This window comes from Pinus tabuliformis, chromosome 6, assembly GCF_031772625.1.
Source record: "Pinus tabuliformis cultivar Carrire ecotype Pingquan chromosome 6, CPIR1, whole genome shotgun sequence".
In the NCBI taxonomy this organism is placed as follows: Eukaryota; Viridiplantae; Streptophyta; class Pinopsida; order Pinales; family Pinaceae; genus Pinus; species Pinus tabuliformis.
Window position 1 is genome coordinate 1498150397 of NC_142292.1, and position 21660 is coordinate 1498172056.

General features: G+C 39.9%; 1 pseudogene; it reads right to left on the reverse strand.

The window, feature by feature from the left end:
* Positions 1–258: 258 nt before the first annotated feature.
* LOC149264338 (E3 ubiquitin-protein ligase BRE1-like 1 pseudogene) lies at positions 259–756 on the reverse strand (annotated as a pseudogene).
* Between the last annotated feature and the right edge of the window lie 20904 nt (positions 757–21660).

Genomic DNA, 21660 nt, shown 5'->3' on the forward strand with positions numbered 1-21660 from the left:
TTTGATCCAAGTGAACCCTCACCTGTTCTTCAAGACGCATAATCTTCTGTTTATACATCTCTGCTGAAGCATCAGCCTGCTGCAATTTCTTTGCCATATCCTTTTTCTCCATAAGAAGAGAATTTTGAACCTGCTTTGCCTTCACACTCTCCGATACAAGCTTGATATCGTAATCATCTCTCTATGTTATCTGCTGAAGTAATCGTTGATTTTGAGTTTGCATATCTTTGTATGCTTGCCCAATAGTCTCAATTTCAGCTATATACACTTCTCCTTCTTCAGAGCCTCAGTGAACTCCAATATGTCCCTCTCTGCAGCATCAAGCTTTTGCCTTGTGTCAGCTATCTCAGCTTTAGCAACAGCAAGTCTCTGTTGGCAGACTGCCTCAGCTTCATTGGCTGCTTTGACCCGCAATTCCAAACTGTGCTCATCAAGGGCAGACTTTAGCTTATGCACTTGTGCCCAAGCTTTGCATTCTGCCTGCCTTGCTTCCATGACATCCCTGGAATCTGTGGTTTCCCGTCCATACATCTCCAGAATTAACTTTAGCTCTTGTTTAGTCTCTCTTAGATCCGTAACCAAAGCCTGCAAGGATTTTATTTTAGCTGCATGGTCTGCACATTTATCTGACAGTTTTTTGTATTCATTTGACTTTCTGTTAAGTATAGTTGTGAGGGAATGGACCTCTGCCCGCAATGAATGAACTTCAAAGGCTGTCTCCTTAAATTTAGTTAAATGTGCTTGCATCATACCCATCTCTTTATGTAGAGTTGAAACCATCACTTTAAACTCACTAATAGTGTCTTTGTATGATATGAAGAACCAACAGATCCATTAGCATCATTGTAATAGCTGTCCACATATTTATTGAACAAAGATTGCTGCCCAAATGGCTGTATGATAGGCATTGGTCATGCATCCATCAATGAACCAATTATTGCACCCTCTCTAAGAAACTCACACTGACCAAACTTAATGACAAGCATACATGCAGGAGCTTGAGAACATGCCACCTGTAAAATGCATCCACCCCAGAACTATTTTGCATGACAGCTACTATGGATTCGAACAAATCCCCAATTTCGTAGCACGCTACGAAATCACTAAAACATGTTGCGCTGCGAAACTGCTAAAGGATTCATGCACTGCGAAAACACTTTGTCTGTAAGCTAATCTGAGCAATTTTTTGGCAACAAAATTTCAGTGATAACACCTTCCATGACATCAAACACATCGTTCAACTGTATCTCGTAATCTCCTTGCTCATTCGTGAAAATGGCCTGATCATCCGCAACATTTGAGAGCCATATTTCTACATTGCCGACACTACAAGATACGACTCAATCCGCACAAGTGTGTGTTTTGTGTTGGTTTTGGTTGATTTCTTGGTTTTGTAGTTTCTAAGGATGGAATTTGACTTGACCCATTTAAGGTTCAAGCAATCCTTGACATGCCTCCACCTTCAAATTTGCTTCAGATTCAAAGACTCCAAGGGAAAGCTAACTTTCTGAGGAGGTTCATTCCACATTATGCTGAGCTCGCTAAAGGTTATACATGTCTTTTGAAAAAAGGAGTACCCTTCCACTGGGATCAGGTTGCGCAAGCTTCCTTTGATGCTTTAAAAGATTCCCTGATAAAAGCATCATTAATGTACGCTCCTGACTATCAAAAAGACTTCAACCTGTATCTCGCCGCTGCAGATACAACCATCGCTATGGTTTTAGTGCAAGAAGATAATGGAATTGAACATCCTATATATTATTTAAGTCACAATATTAATGATATAGAAAGCAAGTACTCTTATGTTGAAAAGTTGGCTTTAGCAGTTGTTCAAGCAGTACAGAGATTTTGACACTATGTTCTCTTTCGCAAAACTACCATTGTGTCAGATTGCAACCCTATGACCTACATTTTGTCGCATCAATTATTGGGGGACAAATATTCCAAATGGATAGCCATTTTGCAATAGTCTGATATGGAATTCACCAAATCAAAATCAAAGAAATCTCCCGTCTTTGCAGAGTTACTTTGTGACCTTCCCTCCTCATCCAACAATTTAACATCCCAAGCATCAATCGTGGATGAGACTTTGTTTCTGATATCGTCAAGCGATCCGTGGTATGCAGATATACTGGTCTATCTCCAAACCCAAACTTTTAGGCCTAACACCTCTCGCTCTAAACAACGACGTACTCGATACCAAGCCAAAGACTATCTGATCGTTGGTGATACACTTTACTATCGTGGTGTCGATACAGTTCTACGAAGGTGCCTCACGCATGAGGAGGCCAAAAAAGTTTTGAATGATTGTCATTCAGGTGCTTGTGGGGGGCATATATCTGGTTATGCTATTGCACAAAAGATCTTACGAGCTGGTTACTTCTAGCCCACCATATTCACAGATTGCATAATTACAGTCAGAAGTTGCCATGCTTGTCAGATTTTTGATTGAAAAACCAAATTACCACCTACACCACTGCATCTAGTAGTTGTTGTTGGGCCATTCGCTAAATGGGGCATTGATTTCATGACATGTAATGCCACCTCAGCTGGGGGGCATGGGTATATTATAGTCACTGTCGACTATTTTACAAAATGGGTAGAGGCGATGCCTACATTAAATAACAACGGCGAAATGGCTGTTCTTTTTTTTTTAATCATGTAGTTTCTAGATTTGGTGTACCACAGGCTATAGTCATAGATCATGGGTCGTATTTTCGCAATCACATGATGATCGAATTGACTACCAAATTAGGATTGTCCCATGATAGTTCTACTCCATATTATCCGTAGGCTAATGGACAATTTGAGGCAATCAACAAAGTCCTTAAGTGCATGCTGCAGAGAATGATTGGAGTCCACAAATAGAATTGGCATTTAATCATGTACTCAATTTTGTGGGCATATAGGACTTCGATGAGAAAGGCGACCAGATTTACGCCCTTTTAGTTGGTGTATGGTCTGGAAGCAGTCTTATTAATTCAGTGCAAAATCTCATCCCTCAAGCTTGCAATTGATCTGCTCCCCGAAACTTCTGAAGAAGAGGCTCGTTTCTTGGAACTAATCCATCTTGATGAAACCCGTCATGATGTTGTGTTGGCTAACGAAGCACATAAGAAATGCGTCAAGGTGCAATATGACAAAAATGTCAAGCCTCGTGTCTTCTCAAAAGGTGACCTGGTCTTGCTTTACAATCAGGACTCTGACAAATTAGGAGCAGGAAAATTTGAACCATTATGGATGGGCCCCTACATTTTTAAGCGAGTATTGACAAAAGGAGCCTATGAGACGGTTGATTATGATGGGATTCCACTGTCGCAGCCCCGAAACGAGTTGTATCTTAAACGTTACCATGCCTGATTAAGTGTAGTAAACTCATTGTACATATGCTTTTATTGCATTTTTTGAGTGTTTTATTTTATATTTATCATTTTGGTTAGGTAATCCACTTCACATTTGTTGCAGATGTCAGACTTTTTGGAACCGTTTGTTGGGTATGCCGACGGAGCTAGTCGTAGTATGCAGAACCTATCTTTTGCGGCCTGGGCCATTTTCGCTCCAAGCGATGAGTTAGTGAGTTTCAGGGGGATATGTATTGGTCGATCGATGAACAACATCGTTGAGTATAGCGCATTGATTGAACTTCTCTCTGATTCCATTTCACATGGCATATGCCAACTCGTTGTCAGGCTAGATTCACAACTCGTCATTCTACAACTTACTGGCATTTATTCCATTCGGAACCCAGCTATTTATTGCATGTTCCTAAGAGTTAGGATTTTGGAAAGACATTTTGATTCCATTCAATATCAACACATTTCCAGAAACTTAAACACATTGACTGATTCATTAGCAAACTATGTGTTAAATAGACATTTGCAGCATTTGTAAAGAAAGAATTTCACATCAACATTTGCATCAGGATTGCATCACTTAGCCAAAAAAAATCAAAAGTATATAGGTGTTTATAGTTTTTCCAAAATGTTTTGTGTCCAAGGCAAAATCGGTCATCTGACCAAGAAACTCAAAATGAATGTAGAAAAACATCCTAGACTAGTGATGCTGGTGATAACATGTCACCACCTGTGCTATCATGCGTAGGATCCTAGTCCAATGACTTGGTACGCCAGTAGTATGGCGCTATAACCTCAAAGGTAACTCATTGGTCTTGACATCCTGAATACTGAGAGTGAGGCCCTTGATCTGATCCTGCAACACTGCTAGGGTCTCCGATATGTCCAAATCCCGAAGGACAGCCCTCCCTACAGCCTCTCCTGCTGGAGCATCATCTGCCGCTTGTGGGTGTGCCACTGGTTACACTGGTCCAATATCTGCACAGACATATAAGTTTGTTTAGTCATGGTAACATCAAAAACACAAAAAAATCATAAAACTAAAAAAACAAAGATGTGGTTGAATCATTTTACCTATAGCACTCCACTGCTCACCAGTTGGTAATGCCAAATCCAGGTCACCTCGGAAATCCATCCTGACGTATGGATACTCCACAAATACCATCTCCTGGTGGTTAAACCACTCAAAAAACGCATCAAAGAAGGAAATCTGTGACTGGATGGCATGTCTGGCCATAAGATCAACCCATCTCTGCATTCGTGGTTCCCTCGGTGCTGGCAATCCCAGTGAAATGTTCTGAGGCTGCATTAGTGGAATCATCTCCAAAGAAAAAGCAGTCAATATGGATCCATAGCCGAAATTCTTGGTTATTCCGTTCTTTACTTTAGAGAGTTGTTCTTTTATGATAGGAAGTATCGCCTCACACTAATTGAACACCTTCGGTTCCAGGCATTCCAGGGCATACTGCATGTAAGATCTGTTCACCAAGTGTAAGGCCGCATTGCTAGCCAATCTAGAAAAGGTAAATAAAATGGTCCTCAAAGGCCGATCAGTGACATCCCGAATATTAATCTTACCATCTCTACTAGGCTGAGATCCATCCCTATAGAACTGACGAATGTAATCTTTCACGGATTCACCCCCACGAGCGAATCATGATAGTGAAAAAGGGGCACCACGCCTCGACAATCCTGTCAAAAAGTAAATGTCCTCAACCATCAAAGAAATATATTTACCTCTGATCTAGAATACCTGGTCAATCGGATCTCAAGAATCAAGAAAATATTGCAACAAACTAATCTGTTGTCTCATGCTGGATATGCGGAAGAACTTTAGCAAGCCACAGTTTCTTAATGCATCAACTGTGCCATGGTCATGTAAAGAAATCATGTCCTCCCCTTCATGTTCTCGTTCATTCCATGTGACAACCATCTTGATCGAACAAATATCTGAAATGCAGATAAAAGATGAATTAGGATCCAAATTTGAGCAAAAACGGGCAAAAATTTGATGAAAAACACTATGTAAAGTTGCCATTCTGCACCCATTGCACCCTGCCTTTGAGCAAGGTGAGATGCACACTGACTGGCCAGTGTACAACTCAGTATGCATCACACCTTTCGATATAGGCTAGGTGCGATGATTGGGGAACGAAATCTTCAAACCATAGGGGCCCAGAAAAGTGGAAAAACTAGCTCAGAATCAAGAAAAGACGGAATGAAAATGAAGAGCTCAAGGATAGCTCCTACTTGGTCCTGATGACACAGAAAATGGTCCACAAGATCTCTCAAAATCGACTGGTGAAATTTGAGGGGGAAAAATTCCTCAAAGCTCCAAAATCCAAAATTTGAAATGAAATGATGAAAATGAAAGGTAAAACTACTTTTTATATTTACTATTCACGTACTTCAAGTAAAATGTTAGTTTTAGTTCATTTTTCATCCATATATATGTATTTCTAATCAATTTGATGGAGTGATTGAGCAGGTTGAACAACTAACGAAAGAATCTGATGTGCTAAACAGTGAATTGAACATCTTTGACCACCGCTTAAAGCATAATTTTGTCATTTCAAGCTTTTGTAAAAATGAAATTGACTCCAAGCATAGTTTTTCGTTTCAAGCTTGTGTAAAAATGAAATCAAAAGCAAGCATAGTTCCCCGATGGTTCAAGTTTGTCAAAAAATGAACCCACCTTCAACTAAATAACCTTTGTGACTGCCATTCTATTAGCCTTTTGAGCCTTGGTTGTGTACCTCCCATCACCTCCATCCCTTTGGCCGATCATACACTCTCACTTGGTTGTTTTACCCTTTTTGAGGAATAGTTGTGATGAGTGGTCTTATTAGCCTACCTCTTCATAGAATTGACCATGTTTTGAGAAGTTCCAAATTCCCCGGAACCAGTTGCTACCCTAGACACCACTCGTTCCTCAAAATCGAGTCTCCTTTAAACCCTTTTCAGACTCGTTAAATATGAAAAGATTGTCGAGCATTGGCCTTTATAGCTCGTTAAAGTGATTGGAAATGTCATCCCCTCTTATATTATTTTATACATTTTCGGACCCCAGGGATTATCTTACGAGAAATTCAAGCACTTGTCTTTTTCGGCTCATTAAAGTGATCGAAAAAGCCATTCCTTTCGTATTATTTTATCCTTTTTCCGACCTAAGGGATTATTTTACAAAAAAGAACCTATGGAGTTTTCTTTTCGTCCCTTTTCAAACTCTCTAAACATGAAAAGGACCGAATTATCCTTGTCATTAAACTCGTTAAAGCAATAGCGACAAACTTGTCCATTCTAGACAAGACCGAGCTTCACTGTCGCTAGACTTGTTAAAACATAGTGACAGGTTTTCCTGAAGGGAAAATTATAGAACAAGCATATGTTATCCTCCTCAAGCTTGAAAAAAATTAAGAGGTACTGGTCAGTAATGACCGGGGAAAAAGGGAAAAAACTTGAAGAACTTATGGTAGCAGTTCGCTCTTGAACATGACACTTTCACTCCATCACCATTATTGAGTCGGGTTGGGTTATTCCGTTCACCGGTCATCTCACCATTGGTCTTTCACATCATCCATCTTTTAGGGTTAACGCTACCAATCCATCTCAGTGTTTCTGACATGTTCACGAGAAGTCATTCAGTTGAGAAACCACCATCCAGTTAATATCTCATCCACTACAATACCTCAAACCTTCATTTTTTCATGACCGCCATTCCTGAACCTTGTGTCGTCAGTTCATTCTTACCTCCAGAAATCATTTGCTTCATTTCATGTCGTAGAAGTGGGATACATCAAGGCCCTCCTACGACGAGTCACTTTTTGTCGACATCAGCTCATTATCCAAGAAGTTGACTTAGAAACACCCCTTTCAGTGCTTTGAAGCTTGCATACATCAATGGCAAGTTTCTCACTTCTTGCGACATGTTGACATCAATGGCCTTCGACCGAAAGATTTTGTGTGGTGTTCGACATCGAATCATATATTCACACCACATGAATTGTACTGTAGTACCTTGAGGGTCATTATCATTATCAGTGATTCCTCTTGCATCTGTTAACAGCTCACATTATTGGCTGGTAATCAAGTGATGTCTTTCCATGTTCGACTTCAGAACATCTCTTCACATGGATTGACTTGTACATCGGGCGAAGATTAAACGAGTTTGAAGACCCCGAATCTAGTTTCATCCATCTGAGCTGTGATATATTCAAGGATATAAAAGCATCAAATGTACAAAGGCGCTACACATATGGTCATCCGAACCAAGGATGATGACTATACATCTGAAGAATCACCAGTCTGCATCTATAGACGACTATCTAATCTATGTACATGAAATGAATTTATAAAGCTGAGCACGGGAATGCCTACCTCAGCTAGAACATGAAAATTATATTATGATGATGTATTGTATTGTAACTTATGCAGGTCACCTTCCAGTTTGAAACCTCGGATCCTCATGATAAAGCATTTCACCCGACATCAATATTTACAACTTCATGCTTTAGGGGGCAACTGTTATAGACATATTTTGGCACATCAACCCCAAACTTATATGTTAATAAACTAGGGCTCTTCAACCCCAAAAAGAGTTGTTTCATACCCTAAAAGAGCATAGTCATCTGATTACATCATTCCCCAAAAGTTCCACCTGAGAAACCATCCAGAAATGGCCTAAATTGAACCATACTGACTGGTCCACTGGCAAAGTGTGATGCATACTGAGTGGTACACTACCCAGGTGCAATGCATACTGATTAGGCCTTCTATAGGGTGTGATGGGTGAGGATGGAAAAATGTCCGAGACAGTTTGCTAGGTGGTTGCTCATGGAATCTTCTAGAAACTTCTCCTATGCCACTTGCCTCTCTGAATTTGCCCAGGGATGAGTAAGAGATCCAAGAAATCTCCAAGTGGAACCAATTATAACAAGTAGAATGACACCAATCAAACCCCATGGATGACTCACACCCTTGCACACATCTATAAATAGATCCCTCATCCAAGAGATCTAGAGGCTGGAATATTGTGAATTGCAAGGAAGTGTTGATAGTTTGTAATTGAGGAAAGAGTATTGTATTGTTGGTGTGATCTTGCTATTTCATGAGGTGAAGAGGGATTGAAGCTAGGAGGATGATGCTAGATCAAACAATTGGGTTGTAATTCTCCCTTCTATTATTAAAGTTCTTCAATTTTTCTTCCATTTGATTGTGCAATTGTGAATGTTATCATTTGTGAATGCTATCATTTGTTCATTATATATCTGATTCTGTAATGTTTATGTTGTAATAGATCACAATGCTTTGACGATTCTTTGTTGTTGTACTTGTGTAGGTACTCTCCAAGTGGGTTAAGTATGGGGAGGAGTTGCAAGCTCTGTCAAGGGGGAGAGAGATCAAGCAAGGGATTAAGTGGAAGTTCCAGGTTGGTACCATTATCTTTCTCTTATTTGTTACACATAGAAGAAATCGTTGAATTTCTTTAAACTATTGTTTCTAGGGTAGCTACCAAACCTAGAGGGCTAGTCGTTCGACAAGACACTAGTTTTCCTAGAAACAGGAAGGGCTGGAATAATCTGCAAAAACTTGGTAGTCTTAGCTCTTAGTTTAAGCTTGTTAAGAGCTTGTTAAAGGGAGAATATCTTGTAGAATGTTTTGGTGTGAACAAGGAGAAAATGACCTTAAACTCCCATGATTGAGGTGTTTGAGGAGATGTTAGAGTGATGCTTGGGATCCAGACCCATTGAAGGAAACCTGCAACGCTAAGGCGAAGGTTGTAATTTCCTTTTTGTAATATTAATACAACTGATATTTTGTTTCCTATATCAATTGCAATATGTATTTGGTGGCTTAGGACTCCTTAGCCTCTTAAGTAGATTGAACTCGATTTTATGCTATCATGTTTGTTGTTGTTTCTTGTATGTTTGTCTCAGGTACTTGAATGAAAGGGAGTTGGAGCAAGGAAGCAAGATCACCATCAAGTGGATTCACGTTATAAGAGATAGGCCCTTTTATTCGATTCTCAATCTAAGGGAACTTATGTTAGATTTTCTTGTTTGTGGCTAGACCCTCTCCCCCGGGCTAGAGGGATTGTCTTTGTCCAGAGAGAGAATCTTCCTACTCCACAAATTGGTGACTCCACTGGAGAACTATCCCTATCTTTACATTGTTCTTCATCTCGTGGTTTGTGACAACTTTCGTTGTACCACCATTTCTCCTATGTGTTCTGAATTTTACACCATTTTCAGTCTTTGATTTTGAATTTAGAGTGGCTAGTCTATCTGTGGTCTCAGAAATTTATTTATTTATTTTTGAATCCCTCAATTAGCATTGTTATTTTGCTGACAAATGCACTGAACAATGCTAGTTGTGCTTAAATAGTTGCACCACAACCCTTTATGGCGCTTTCTACCCATTAAACAGTCGTGCCAATTCCTATAGGTTGAAATCAAGGTTTCTTTTAAACCATATGCGAGTGTGTCTTGCCCTCCTAGATTTTGTTTCTTGGCCTATTTGCGTCTATTCTCCTTGTGAACTAAGATGACTAGGATGCTTTGTTTGTTAGGTTTGATTGATTGATTGGCTTGAAGTTTCATTACTTGATTTTTTTGAGTTTTTGGATGGTTTCTATGACCCTAGGGCATCTAGGTAGATCATCGTTCATTTGTTTCTTTACTCATTGTGTCAAGTTTCTAATTTTCTGCTTCATTTAATCCATCTTTCAGTTGAAACATCTTCATTGCTTCATTTTCAATTGAATGAGTGAAAGAGTCTCGTTTGTTCTCATATTTCGAGTGTCTCTTTTCTCTTTCTGAGCATAGATTACATTGCTTGGTTTGCCGATTGAAGCATTTATGTGTTTGGTTTGTTTGACTCAGGGAAAAATTTTCTTTTAGTTTCATTTATCATGCTTTGTATTCGATTGGTGTTTGCTTGTTCGGAATTGTGAAATTTTCATTAAAAATGCTCTATGTGAAATATTCATTTTGCATTTTATGAAAAGAAGAACATCATTCTAGTTTACTTAAGTGAAAATATTGAATTAGTAGTGTCATTGAGAAACTAGAATTGCATCATCATAAGCATCTGAAATGAAATGAAACTTCTTTTGCTGTCAAGGGAAGATTGAGTGTATTTAGGATATGTATTAGTGAAAGATTTCATTCTTTGATTGTTACATTGATTGCGTGCTCTCTATCCCTCAATTAGTGTTAACTTTCATCAAAAGCAAAGATTTCTTTTCTCATATAGCTGCATATATGAGTTTTTTAGATGACGGCTGTAGGGCCTTGGAATTGAAACCTAATTCAAGATCAACCGTTCAAATTTATTGAATTAACCTAAGGAATCATTGAAACTTAACACTCACATTTAGTGGTCTAGGCTAGAGATGTGTTCCGACATCTTTAAACCTAGCAGTTGTCATTCGCTTCGGCATTAGATAGTCCTAGTACGAACTTGTGCTCCCCGTATTGTTGCGTATATAAAGGGAGACCCCACTACGTCTACAAACCTTTATCCACAGGAAGTCGAGTTTGCCACCTTGTAAACATGATACACCGAACACAATATTCTGGGAGATTTCCTGCTTGTACTTTTCGGTTCGCCGGGATGTATTTTGCAGTTCACGGTTACCTGGTAATCCTTTTTCCTAGATTATCCTAAGTAGTCATTTTGGTAATTTTTGACTCTTTAAATTTAAAATATCATCGAGCACTTGTCCTTTCGAGCTCGTTAACTCCGAAAGCGACTAGAGTCACCTTTCGCCTTTTTCTCGACTCTTAAAACATGAAAAGGCAAAGTTTTGTTTCAATGTCTTAAAATTAACTACCCATGAAATATTCTTGGTTAAAGTTATCTTCCTTAGTGATTCTTTAGGGTCGATTCCAATGGAAAAATTTCCAGAGTCTACCAGTCAAGGATTCCCCTTGGATGAGAATCCTGGTATTTTTCCTTCTTTTAGAAATGTTGGTGCTCCTTATATGGCAATGCTGTCCCTCCCTGGGTTAACCGTTGTTTTACCTATCTGGTTATTTTCGACCTCAGTGGTCCCGAGTGTCCTAACTCCTGCCCAACCATCTCCTTCATTTGAACCACATCACATTGATTCTAAAGTTGACCTATCAAATTTTTCCCCTATTTCTTCACCTTCCTCTTCTACTTCGCTTGGTGAAGGTTTGAAATCCAGTAACCAGGAGGCTAAGAAGAAGAAGAATAAGATGAATAAGATGAAGTCAAATAAGCAAGGGGCCAACCATGCAGTTGTTACTCCAAATGTGCCTCCCATAGACAAGCCTTTCGATCCTCCACGGAAGGTTAGATTCCCTTACAAGCTATGTAAGGGTGATCATCTCCTTCGAGATTATCTTGGAATTCCCAGATTCTTAGAGGTATGGTATCAAGACCTGAATTAGACATCCCCATCGACCTCTGGAGATCATGTCAATGCTATGCCTTCAACTAATGATGGTAAGAAGAAGGGAAGGATTAGATTCCCCTGTAGGTTATGTGAAGGAAAGCATCTTCTTCACCTTTGTCCTCTTATGGATAAAGCTTCCAAAATTTTTGAAAACCTTACAGTTCCTCAAGACCAACTCCCTTTTGGGTATCAGAGACTTTCTTTTGACCCTCTCCTAGTTGGTAAAGAGATTGACTTGGATTCATCTCTTTCCTGTCCAGCTCTTCCTAAGCATGACTCTTTTCTATCTGTTCCCGACCAAACATTGGTCAAAAAGAGTGTCAACTTCAATCCGCCTTCAGTTGTCTCTGTGTTTCCGAATAGAGTAGTGATCCTACTGCTCATGTTCTTCTCATCTCCTCAGATTCTCATGAATCAAAGAGTGGCCCTCCTGTCCTAGTAGTTTAGGAGAGTCCTTCTCCTATTCCTGCAGAGCATGGGGGAATCATATGATACCCCCACCAAGTAGTTATGTCGTTGCTTTCGATTGGAGTCAATTGACTACTTTCCGCCTTCCATCTTATGCGCCTTTCCAGATCACAGTACAAGCCTATAATATGGTAGTAAGTGGCACTATATTTGGTGAAGGTGTGTCTGTTAGCATCATGTCTTCTACTACTTTGAAATCTTTGGGATCCCCACAACTTGTGCCTGTCACCTAGGAATCTGTTGGCTATCAACGGAGGATCCAGTCAACCTTTAGGGATCCTTCCGAAGTTCCCTATTACTTTGGGAGGAAATACCATCTATATAGACATGCTGCTAGTCCAAGGTCCCTTATACTTCAATCTTCTCCTTGGGTGCGACTATGTTTATGTCATGGGAGGTCTTGTTTCTTTGCTCTTCTGTGTGGTTTTCTTTCCACACGAAGGGAGAATTGTGACGATTGGTAATTTATCATTTGTTGGTCACCATATGGCTCCAATCATATCGTCATCCCCTATGGGTTCTCATTTGCATGTAATACCCTCCTTGCCACAGGTCAATTATGTGGCTACTCGTTCTATCTCCACACCTATTGATGATCACACATATGGTATAGTACATTATGTACTAGGGGCATTGGAACCCGATCTGTCATTGGTATTAGTTGACATGTATTCCTCCTAGATCTTGGTTCTCCTATCTAGTGAGGACCTCTTGGGAGCCATGTTCTAGTATGGTCCATGATCACGAATCAGAGCATAGTTCCTTATCTTGTGTCAAGCTCGTTAAAAAATGAAACAAAGTGTCAGAGCATAGTTCCTTATCTTGTGTCAAGCTCATTAAAAAATGAATCAAGGGGCCGAACCATAGTTCCTTATCTTGTGTCAATCTTGTTAAAAAATTAAACAAGGGATCTGAGCAGAGTTCCTTGTCTTGTGTCAAGCTCGTTAAAAAAATGAAACAAGGGGTTGGAGCAGAGTTCCTTGTCTTGTGTCAAGCTCCTTAAAAAAATGAAACAAGGGGTTGGAGGAGAGTTCGTTGTCTTATTTCAAGCTCCTTAAAAAATGAAACAAGGGATACAGAGAAAAGTTCCTTGTCTTGTGTCAAGATCATTAAGAAATGAAACAAGGGGTGTGATCATAGTTCCTTGTCTTGTGTCAAGCTCGCTAAAAAATGAATCAAGGAGTCTGAGGACAGTTTCTTCCTGTATCAACCTCATTAAAAAATGAAACATATGTCCGAGGATAATTCTTTTACAGTGTCAACCTCATTAAAAAATGAAACAACTCCATTTTCCAAATTGAGTCTTTGATTAAGATCTCGTAAAATCCCAGTCGAGTCTTTCCTAGATCTCGAAAGTGAACCTTCATTCCATCCACCTAGCTGAATGAAATTAATCTTGGGGGGCTTGTACCTCGAATTGAGTCATTCTGTTGGGGGCATGCAAACTTAACTCAAGCATAATTTGTCTTTGTTTCAAGCTTGTGTAAAAATGAAACCAAACTCAAGCATAATTTTTCATTTCAAGCTTGTGTAAACATGAAACTAAATTCAAGAATAGTTCCCCATGGTTCAAGCTTGTGTAAAAATGAACCCATGCCCAATTTTAACCCCTGTAATTGCCAATTTATCACCCTCTCCCATCAAATAATCCTTTGTTTTTTCTCCATTCCATCGCAACCATCTCTTTGGCCGATCATATGCTTTCACTTGGTTGTTTTTCCTTTCCTAAGGAACCACAACAATTAGTGGTTTTGTTAGCCAGCCTCTTAACCATTACATGTTTTGAGCAGTTCCATCATTTCTGGAACCAGTTTCTACCCTTTATACCACTCATTCCTCCAGGAAGAATCACCTTTAAGCTCTTTTCTAACTCGTAAAAAATGAAAAGATTGCTGAGTATTTTTCCCTTTTTGATTCGTTAAAGTAAATAAAAATAGGGAGTATTCTTTAAGCTCTTTTCTGACTCTCAAAAAATGAAAATATTGTTGAGCTCTTATCGTTTTGACCTCGTAAATGGTCCCGAAATTTCACTTACCCAGTATACGTTTACCCCTTTTTCGGGCTAAGATAATCTGTTTATGAAAAAGGTACACCTTAGTCGAACATGGCTAGGAGGTTTTCTCGAGTATTGTTTTCTAACTTTTCGGGCTCAAGGGACAACTTTACGAAAAGGGACCTTCTTGACTTTTCTTTTCCGTGTATTTTTTAAAACTCTCTAAAAAAAGAAAAAGATGTCAAGTTTCACCTTTGTCGGACTCGTTAAAAGATTAAACGACATAGGACTTGTCATTATGACAATACTGAGCTACTCCTTCCTAGGGCTCGTAAAACTTACTACTTCGGATGGACTTATATTACAAGAATATACTATCCCTGTCAAGCTTGGGTAAAAATAACTAGGTCATTTGCCAGAAATGGTGGGGAAAATTTGAAGTATTTCATCAGTTGTATTCTTCACTTAAGGCAGCATGTCGCTCTTGAACATTAACATGCATCTGTTGTTCGTGTGAGTTTTTGGGACATCCTCACTCTGTCACTTTCCTCCCTGGGTTTTGGGTTATCCATTTTAAATCTCTCACATCACCATGACCCGTCACGTCACCATGACCTCTGATCCTATGATATCAAATGCTACCAAAATCCATAGTCATGTCATCCACATGTTTAAGAGAAGTCTTCCTACCTGAACATTATCTGATCATATGTCACCATCTTGAATTACTCTCATTCATTATGCTTCCCATTTCGTGTCGATGATGAAGAATTCATTGTGACTTTCCTTCGACAGATCACTTACTGTCGACTTCAGCTCATTATCCAGGAAGTTGATCTAGAAACTCCTTACCAGTACCTTAGAGCTTGCATGCCTCAATGGCAAGTTCTTCGTACTCGATGACAGGATCGCATCATTGGCATTTGATCAAATGATTTCATGAGTGTTCGACTTTGATTCCTTATTCATACTTTGTGAATTGTACTGATAGTACCTTGAGAGCCATTGAAATTATGGGTGGTTTCTCTCACGCTTGTTAATGGTTCACATCATTAGCCAGTAATCATGTGATTTTCTAGCATGTTCGACTTCAACACGTCTATTCACATGTTAGAATTTGTACTTTGATCAGGTTGTGTTGGAGCACAAGACCCCGGGCTCAGATTACAACAGTCCAGGTTGTGAGGAGTGATGAATTCATGACTGTATACATGATTCTTTAGATGGATGGCTATGAACATACCGTGGGTATCATATGATCCCTTTAGTCGGATGGTTGCATCCATGCCGAGGATCCATGCACATGATCCTTTTCTTGATGGATAGTTGCGCCTATACCATGGATTCATGTATTTTTATATGCCTCTCTAATTTATCAGGCATGACTATGAGTTCAAAGATGTATTTGTATGTTTGACTTGCAGATTTTCCGATGATGGTTTCTGATTCCTTACATCTACTCGTAAAGCATTTCACCCCTCACGCTTGTTCGGCCTTCATGCTTTAGGGATCATCTATTACACAAAAATTTGTCATCCTCCTTGTACTCCCTATTCCTTGATCTTGGAGGACCTTGTAGGTTTTAACCCCATACAAAATTACCTGCATAGAAATTCTAAGAACAGAAAATAAACAATGCGAGAGCATAGCACATAAAAACACATATACACAAAGATTTTCTCCTTGATCCCAAAACTGGGACTACCAAATTGACTTTTCATTATGTTCATCTCAATGTTACAATAGATATTTATACATGCCGAAGCATCCAATACCATGGACCAAAAACCATCGCGTCCAAAACCATGGACCAAAAACCATCACATCCAAAATCATGTGCAAAAAACCATGTACAAAACCATAGGTAGGTCCGCCCAACCTAATATAGGGTCCAAAAAAAATAAATTCCCCAGGGGGTTGCTACCCCCTATGACCCCCTTGCTACGCAATCGGTGCAACGAAGGGGGGGCTCCGCCCCCCCTCTAACCCCCCAGTTAACTACGTCAGCTAGTCGTGGAAAAAATATAACACAACCCAACATTCTCCCACTTGTTGTTTTCTTTCCACAGGTGGCCACAGGAGAGCTTAGTCATTTATCCAACCCTACAACACCCATTGTTTCTCTACACCAAGAGAACATCTCAGAGCTCACAGATTTTCTCAATGCATCTACAGTATTCTTCAAAGTGTCCACTTTTACCAACAACACCATTTTGTCTTCTATCATATCCCTCACAAAGTGATACTAAACATCAATGTGATTTGTCTTTGAATGGTAAGCAGGGTTCTTTGCCAAGAAAATTGCACTTTGGCTGTCACCGTCTATCCTTATAGCTCCCTGTATTAACATCATACTTGAACACAATCTCTGCAACCAAATTTCTTCCTTGATTGCATGAGTGGCTGCCATGTATTCTATCTCTGTAGTTGATAGTGCCACTACAGATTGTTTCTTACTCATCCAACTGACTGCACCTCCAAATAGGTTAAACACATACCCACTTGTAGATCTTCTCTTATCCAGATTTCCAGCCCAGTTTGCATCAGCAAAGCCACATATATCCAAAACTCTGTCCAATCCTGGTCTTCCTTGGTAGCACAAACCATAATCACTAGTGCCATGTGAATACCTGAAAACCCACTTCAATATTATCCAATGCTCCTTTCCTGGCTTTGACATAAACCTGCTCAATACTCCCACTGCATGTGCAATGTTTGGTCTAGTATATACCATTGCATACATCAGGCTACCGACTTCACTTGCATATGGAACACGGGAAATTTCCTCTTCCTTTTCTTGTGCCTTGGGACACTGTTCAGCAGATAACTTCACACCTACGGTAATAGGAACCTTCACCGGTTTACTATCCTGCATATTAAACCTTTGCAGTATTGTCTCGACATACTTCCTTTGGTTTAAACAGAGCTTCCTCTTTGCCCGATCTCTTTTAATTTCCATACCCAAAATATAGTTTGCAGCACCAAGATATTTCATGTCAAATTTGGAGGACAATTGGGTCTTCAAATCCTGGATAATTTCTTTGTCATTCCCAACCAGCAACATATCATCCACATACAAGACCAGATAAATAACATGGTCACCAATTAATTTAAAATACACACAGTGATCTACTTTTCTTCTGGTGAAGCCAAGTCCCCGTATAAATGTATCAAATTTCTGATACCACATCCTTGGTGACTGTTTTAGCCCATACAAAGACTTCTTTAACTTGCATACCAGTTCTTTCTTACCCTTCACTACAAAACCTTCAAGTTGCTTCATGTATATCTCCTCTTCCAGATCCCCGTGAAGGAATGTTGTCTTCACATCCATCTGTTCTACCTCAAAATCAAAAGCATCAACAATAGATAATAGTAATCTAATAGAAGCTACCTTGGCAACAGAAGAAAAATATCACCAAAATCAATTCCCGACACTTGGGAATAACCTTTTGCTACCAACCGAGCTTTGTATTTCTCCACCTTTCCTTCTGCATTTGTCTTCTTCTTGAACACCCATTTGTTGCCAAGGGGTTTCCTTCTAGCCGGCAACTCCACCAGATCCCAAGCCTCATTTTTGTGCAAAGATTCCATTTCATCAACCATGGCCTCTTTCCAGAGTTTGCCATCCTCTGAATCTACTGCTTCCTTCATAGTTCTAGGATCATCATCAGTAATAGATAAAGAAAAATTTGAACAGAAAGTAGATGGACTATACCTTTCTGGATGCCTTCTTTCTCGAAATTATCTTCTCACACCCGGAGTTTGTAGCTCTTCATCTTCTAATTCCTCTTTTGCCATAGAGTCTGATTCTTCCTCCTTAAGCTCAAACTCTATCTTCTCAGGTTCCTTTGGTTGGACTTCATGTTTAATAACATCTTTCACCTCTTTGAACACCACATCTCGGCTGTACACAACCTTCCTTGTTACTAGGTTCCAAAGCTTATGACCCTTTAAACCATCCTTATACCCAATAAAGATGCAATTTTCAGATTTACTATCCAACTTGGTTCTTTTCTCCTTTGGAACATGTACATATGCATCACATCCAAATACCCTTAGATGTGAAAGAGAGGGTTTCTTACCGGTCCATACCTCTTGTGGAGTCTTATCCTCCAACACTGATGAAGGCGATCTGTTGATCAGGTAACATGCTATCTCCACTGCCTCTGCCCAAAATTCCTGTCCTAACCTAGCACCACTAAGCATGCTTCTTGCCCTTTCCATCAATATCTTGTTCATTCTTTCTGCAACTCCATTTTTCTCAGGTGTATATGGAGTAGTCTTCTGTCGTGTTATACCACACTTCTTATATAATTCTTCAAATTCCTTACTGCAAAACTCTCCACCGTTATCTGTCCTCAACACCTTCATCTTCTTCTCTGTCTGGTTTTCCACCATAGCCTTAAATTCTTTAAACCTGTCAAAGACTTCAGATTTCTTCTTAAGGAAATATATCCATGTATTCCTTGAGAAGTCATCTATAAATGATACACAGTACATAGACTTACCTAGTGATGGAACCTTCACAGGTCCAAACACATCACTTTGCACAAGCTCTAATATTTACTTCTCCCTCTTACCACCAGAGGGGAAACTCACCCAATTCTGCGTCCCATATACACAATTTTCACAGAAATCAAAATCCAAATAGCTATTACTCATACCTTCTACCATACCTTTACTATGAAGTATTCGAAGGCCCTTCTCTCCAATATGTCCAAGCCTTTGATGCCACAACATGGTCTTCTCTCCAGAGACAACTAGATTTTCTGCTCCACTTTCAGGAACCATAGAACTGTTGCACCCATCAACAATAGTGCTACCTTGCAGCTTTTACAAAGTTCCAATCTGAACTCCCCACATCAATACCATTTCTCCCTGAACCATCTTGCATGTATCCTTCTCGAACACTGTTTTTACACCTGCATCATCCAGCTTGCTTACGGAAATCATATTTCTGGCCAATGCAGGAATATGCAGAACACCCGGAAGTGTTCTAACCCTTCCACCTTGCAAATTCAACTTTACCTTTCCACAACCAACGATTCTAGCCTTCTTGTCATCCCCCAAGAAGACATCACCACCATCATATTTCTCATACTCGCAGAACCACTCTCTATGGGGAGTGAAGTGAAAGGATGCACCTAAGTCAATCAACCATGCCTCATGATCTACATGTGTACTTGAAGAAGCCAATTACACATCCCCACCTTCATTTGAGGTGGTTTTAACCTCTGTAGAAGGAGCATCATCAGATCCCTTTCCTTTTTCAGGAGCTTTAGATTTACAGTCCCTTTTGTAGTGCACTTCCTTTCTGCATTTCCAGCACACCACCTTTACAGGTTTTCCTGGAGATTTAGATCTCCCACTTGATGACTTATTTTTGTTTTTGTTCTAGGACCGTCCCTGTACAGACAAGGCATCACCATTCTATCTCTCCATATGTTTCATCTCATCTCCTCTATCAGCAAGGATGAGACTATTTCATCAAACTGCAAGGTAGTTGCATTGCTACCTATTGCAATAACCGGACTATCCCAGGAATTTGGTAGAGAACACAACAAACTGATGCACTTATGTTCATAACTGACTTACCTTGTATTAAATGCGTTTAGATGCTCTATCACCGAGTCTTTATCTTTCATCCTCGGGTTATACATCTTTTTCTGTAGGAATAGTTTATTCACCAGAGACTTGGATTGGTACAAAGTCCCTAACTTGTCCCACAAAGCCTTCACCGTAGCTTCCCCTAACACATTCAGCAATACTGAATCTGAGACACACAATCGTATTGTGCTCTTTGCCTTCTGATCCAACTTCTTCCATTCTTCATCGGACACTCTGGTTGGTTTAGTACCCGGATCTACCGCGATCCATTGATCTTTATCCACCAACAAATCCTCCATATTGAGTTGCCAAAACTCAAAACTATGACCATTAAATTTCTCGATCTCTATCTTTCCACTACTCACCATCTTCTTTCACCACCAGAATTGATCCCGTAGATATCCCACTGAACAGGGTCTATTATAGGTCCAAGCGAAACCCCTCAGCAACAAAGGCATCCCCTTGAAGCCAAAACAACTCTGATACCAAATGTAGGTTTTAACCCCGTATAGAAATTACCTGCATACGAATTCTAAGAACAAAAAATAAACAATGTGAGAGCATAACAAATAAAAACACATATACATAGAGATTTTCCCCTGGATCCAAAAATTGAGACTACCAGCTTGATTTTTCATTATGTTCATTTCAATGTTACAATACATATTTATACATGCCGAAGCATCCAATACCATGGACCAAAAACCATCGCGTCCAAAACCATGGACCGAAAACCATCGCGTCCAAAACCATGTGCGAAAAACCATGCACAAAACCATAGGTAGGTCCACCCAACCTAATATAGGGTCCAAAAAAATATTTCCCTGGGCAATGCCCCAGACCCTATAGAGGGGGGCTACCTGCCACCCTCAAACCCCTGTGACCCCCCCACTGCTTAATGAGCGGGGGGCTCCGCCCCCCTCTAACTCCTCGGTTAACTACGTCGGCTAGTCGTGGAAAGAATATAACACAACCCAACAGACCTCTACAGTGGACCCTATGTACTTCCCTATCATGAATAACATCTCTCTGAGTCACTTTCCATCTGCAAAGCATTTTCCCTTTACATCATTTCCAGAGATACTTCCTTTAAACCCAGTTTTAAAGGCTGACGCTATCCCTCAGTTTCTTCCCCGTGCCAATTTGCTGAGAATAACACTGAGCCTCGCACCGATCAGCATTGTTATCCCTTGATTACCTACGTTGATCCTCTTCTAGAAATTTTTTAAAAATGGAATCGAAGCTTCTAGATCTAGAAGCTTCGTGGGCGGAGGTCTGGTAAATGGTTAGTCGAGATAGAGCCGAGAGAGACTGTTTGGGCTCCTTTCCCCTATTAAAAAGGAACTAACCCAAGAGATAAGGCTTCTTCCCATCATAAGAGGAACCATATCCCCTCTCTCATACCTATATAATCCCCTGTTATTCCAACCTCTGCTAGCTTTGGGATGTGAGCTAATGAAAGGGTTGTAATAATCTGCAAAAGCTTGCTAGTCTTAGTTCTTAGTTTATGCTTGTTAAAGGGAGAATAGCTTGTAGAATGTTTTGGTGTGAACAAGGAGAAAGAGACCTTAAACTCCCATGATTGAGGTGTTTGAGGAGATGTTAGAGTGATGCTTGGGATCCAGACCCATCGAAGGAAACCTACAACGCTAAGGCGAAGGTTGTACTTTCCTTTTTGTCATATTAATACAACTGATATTTTGTTTCCTATATCAATTGAAATATTGTATTTGGTAGCTTAAGACTCCTTAGCCTCTTAAGTAGATTGAACTCGATTTTATGCTATCACGTTTGTTGTTATTTCTTGTATGTTT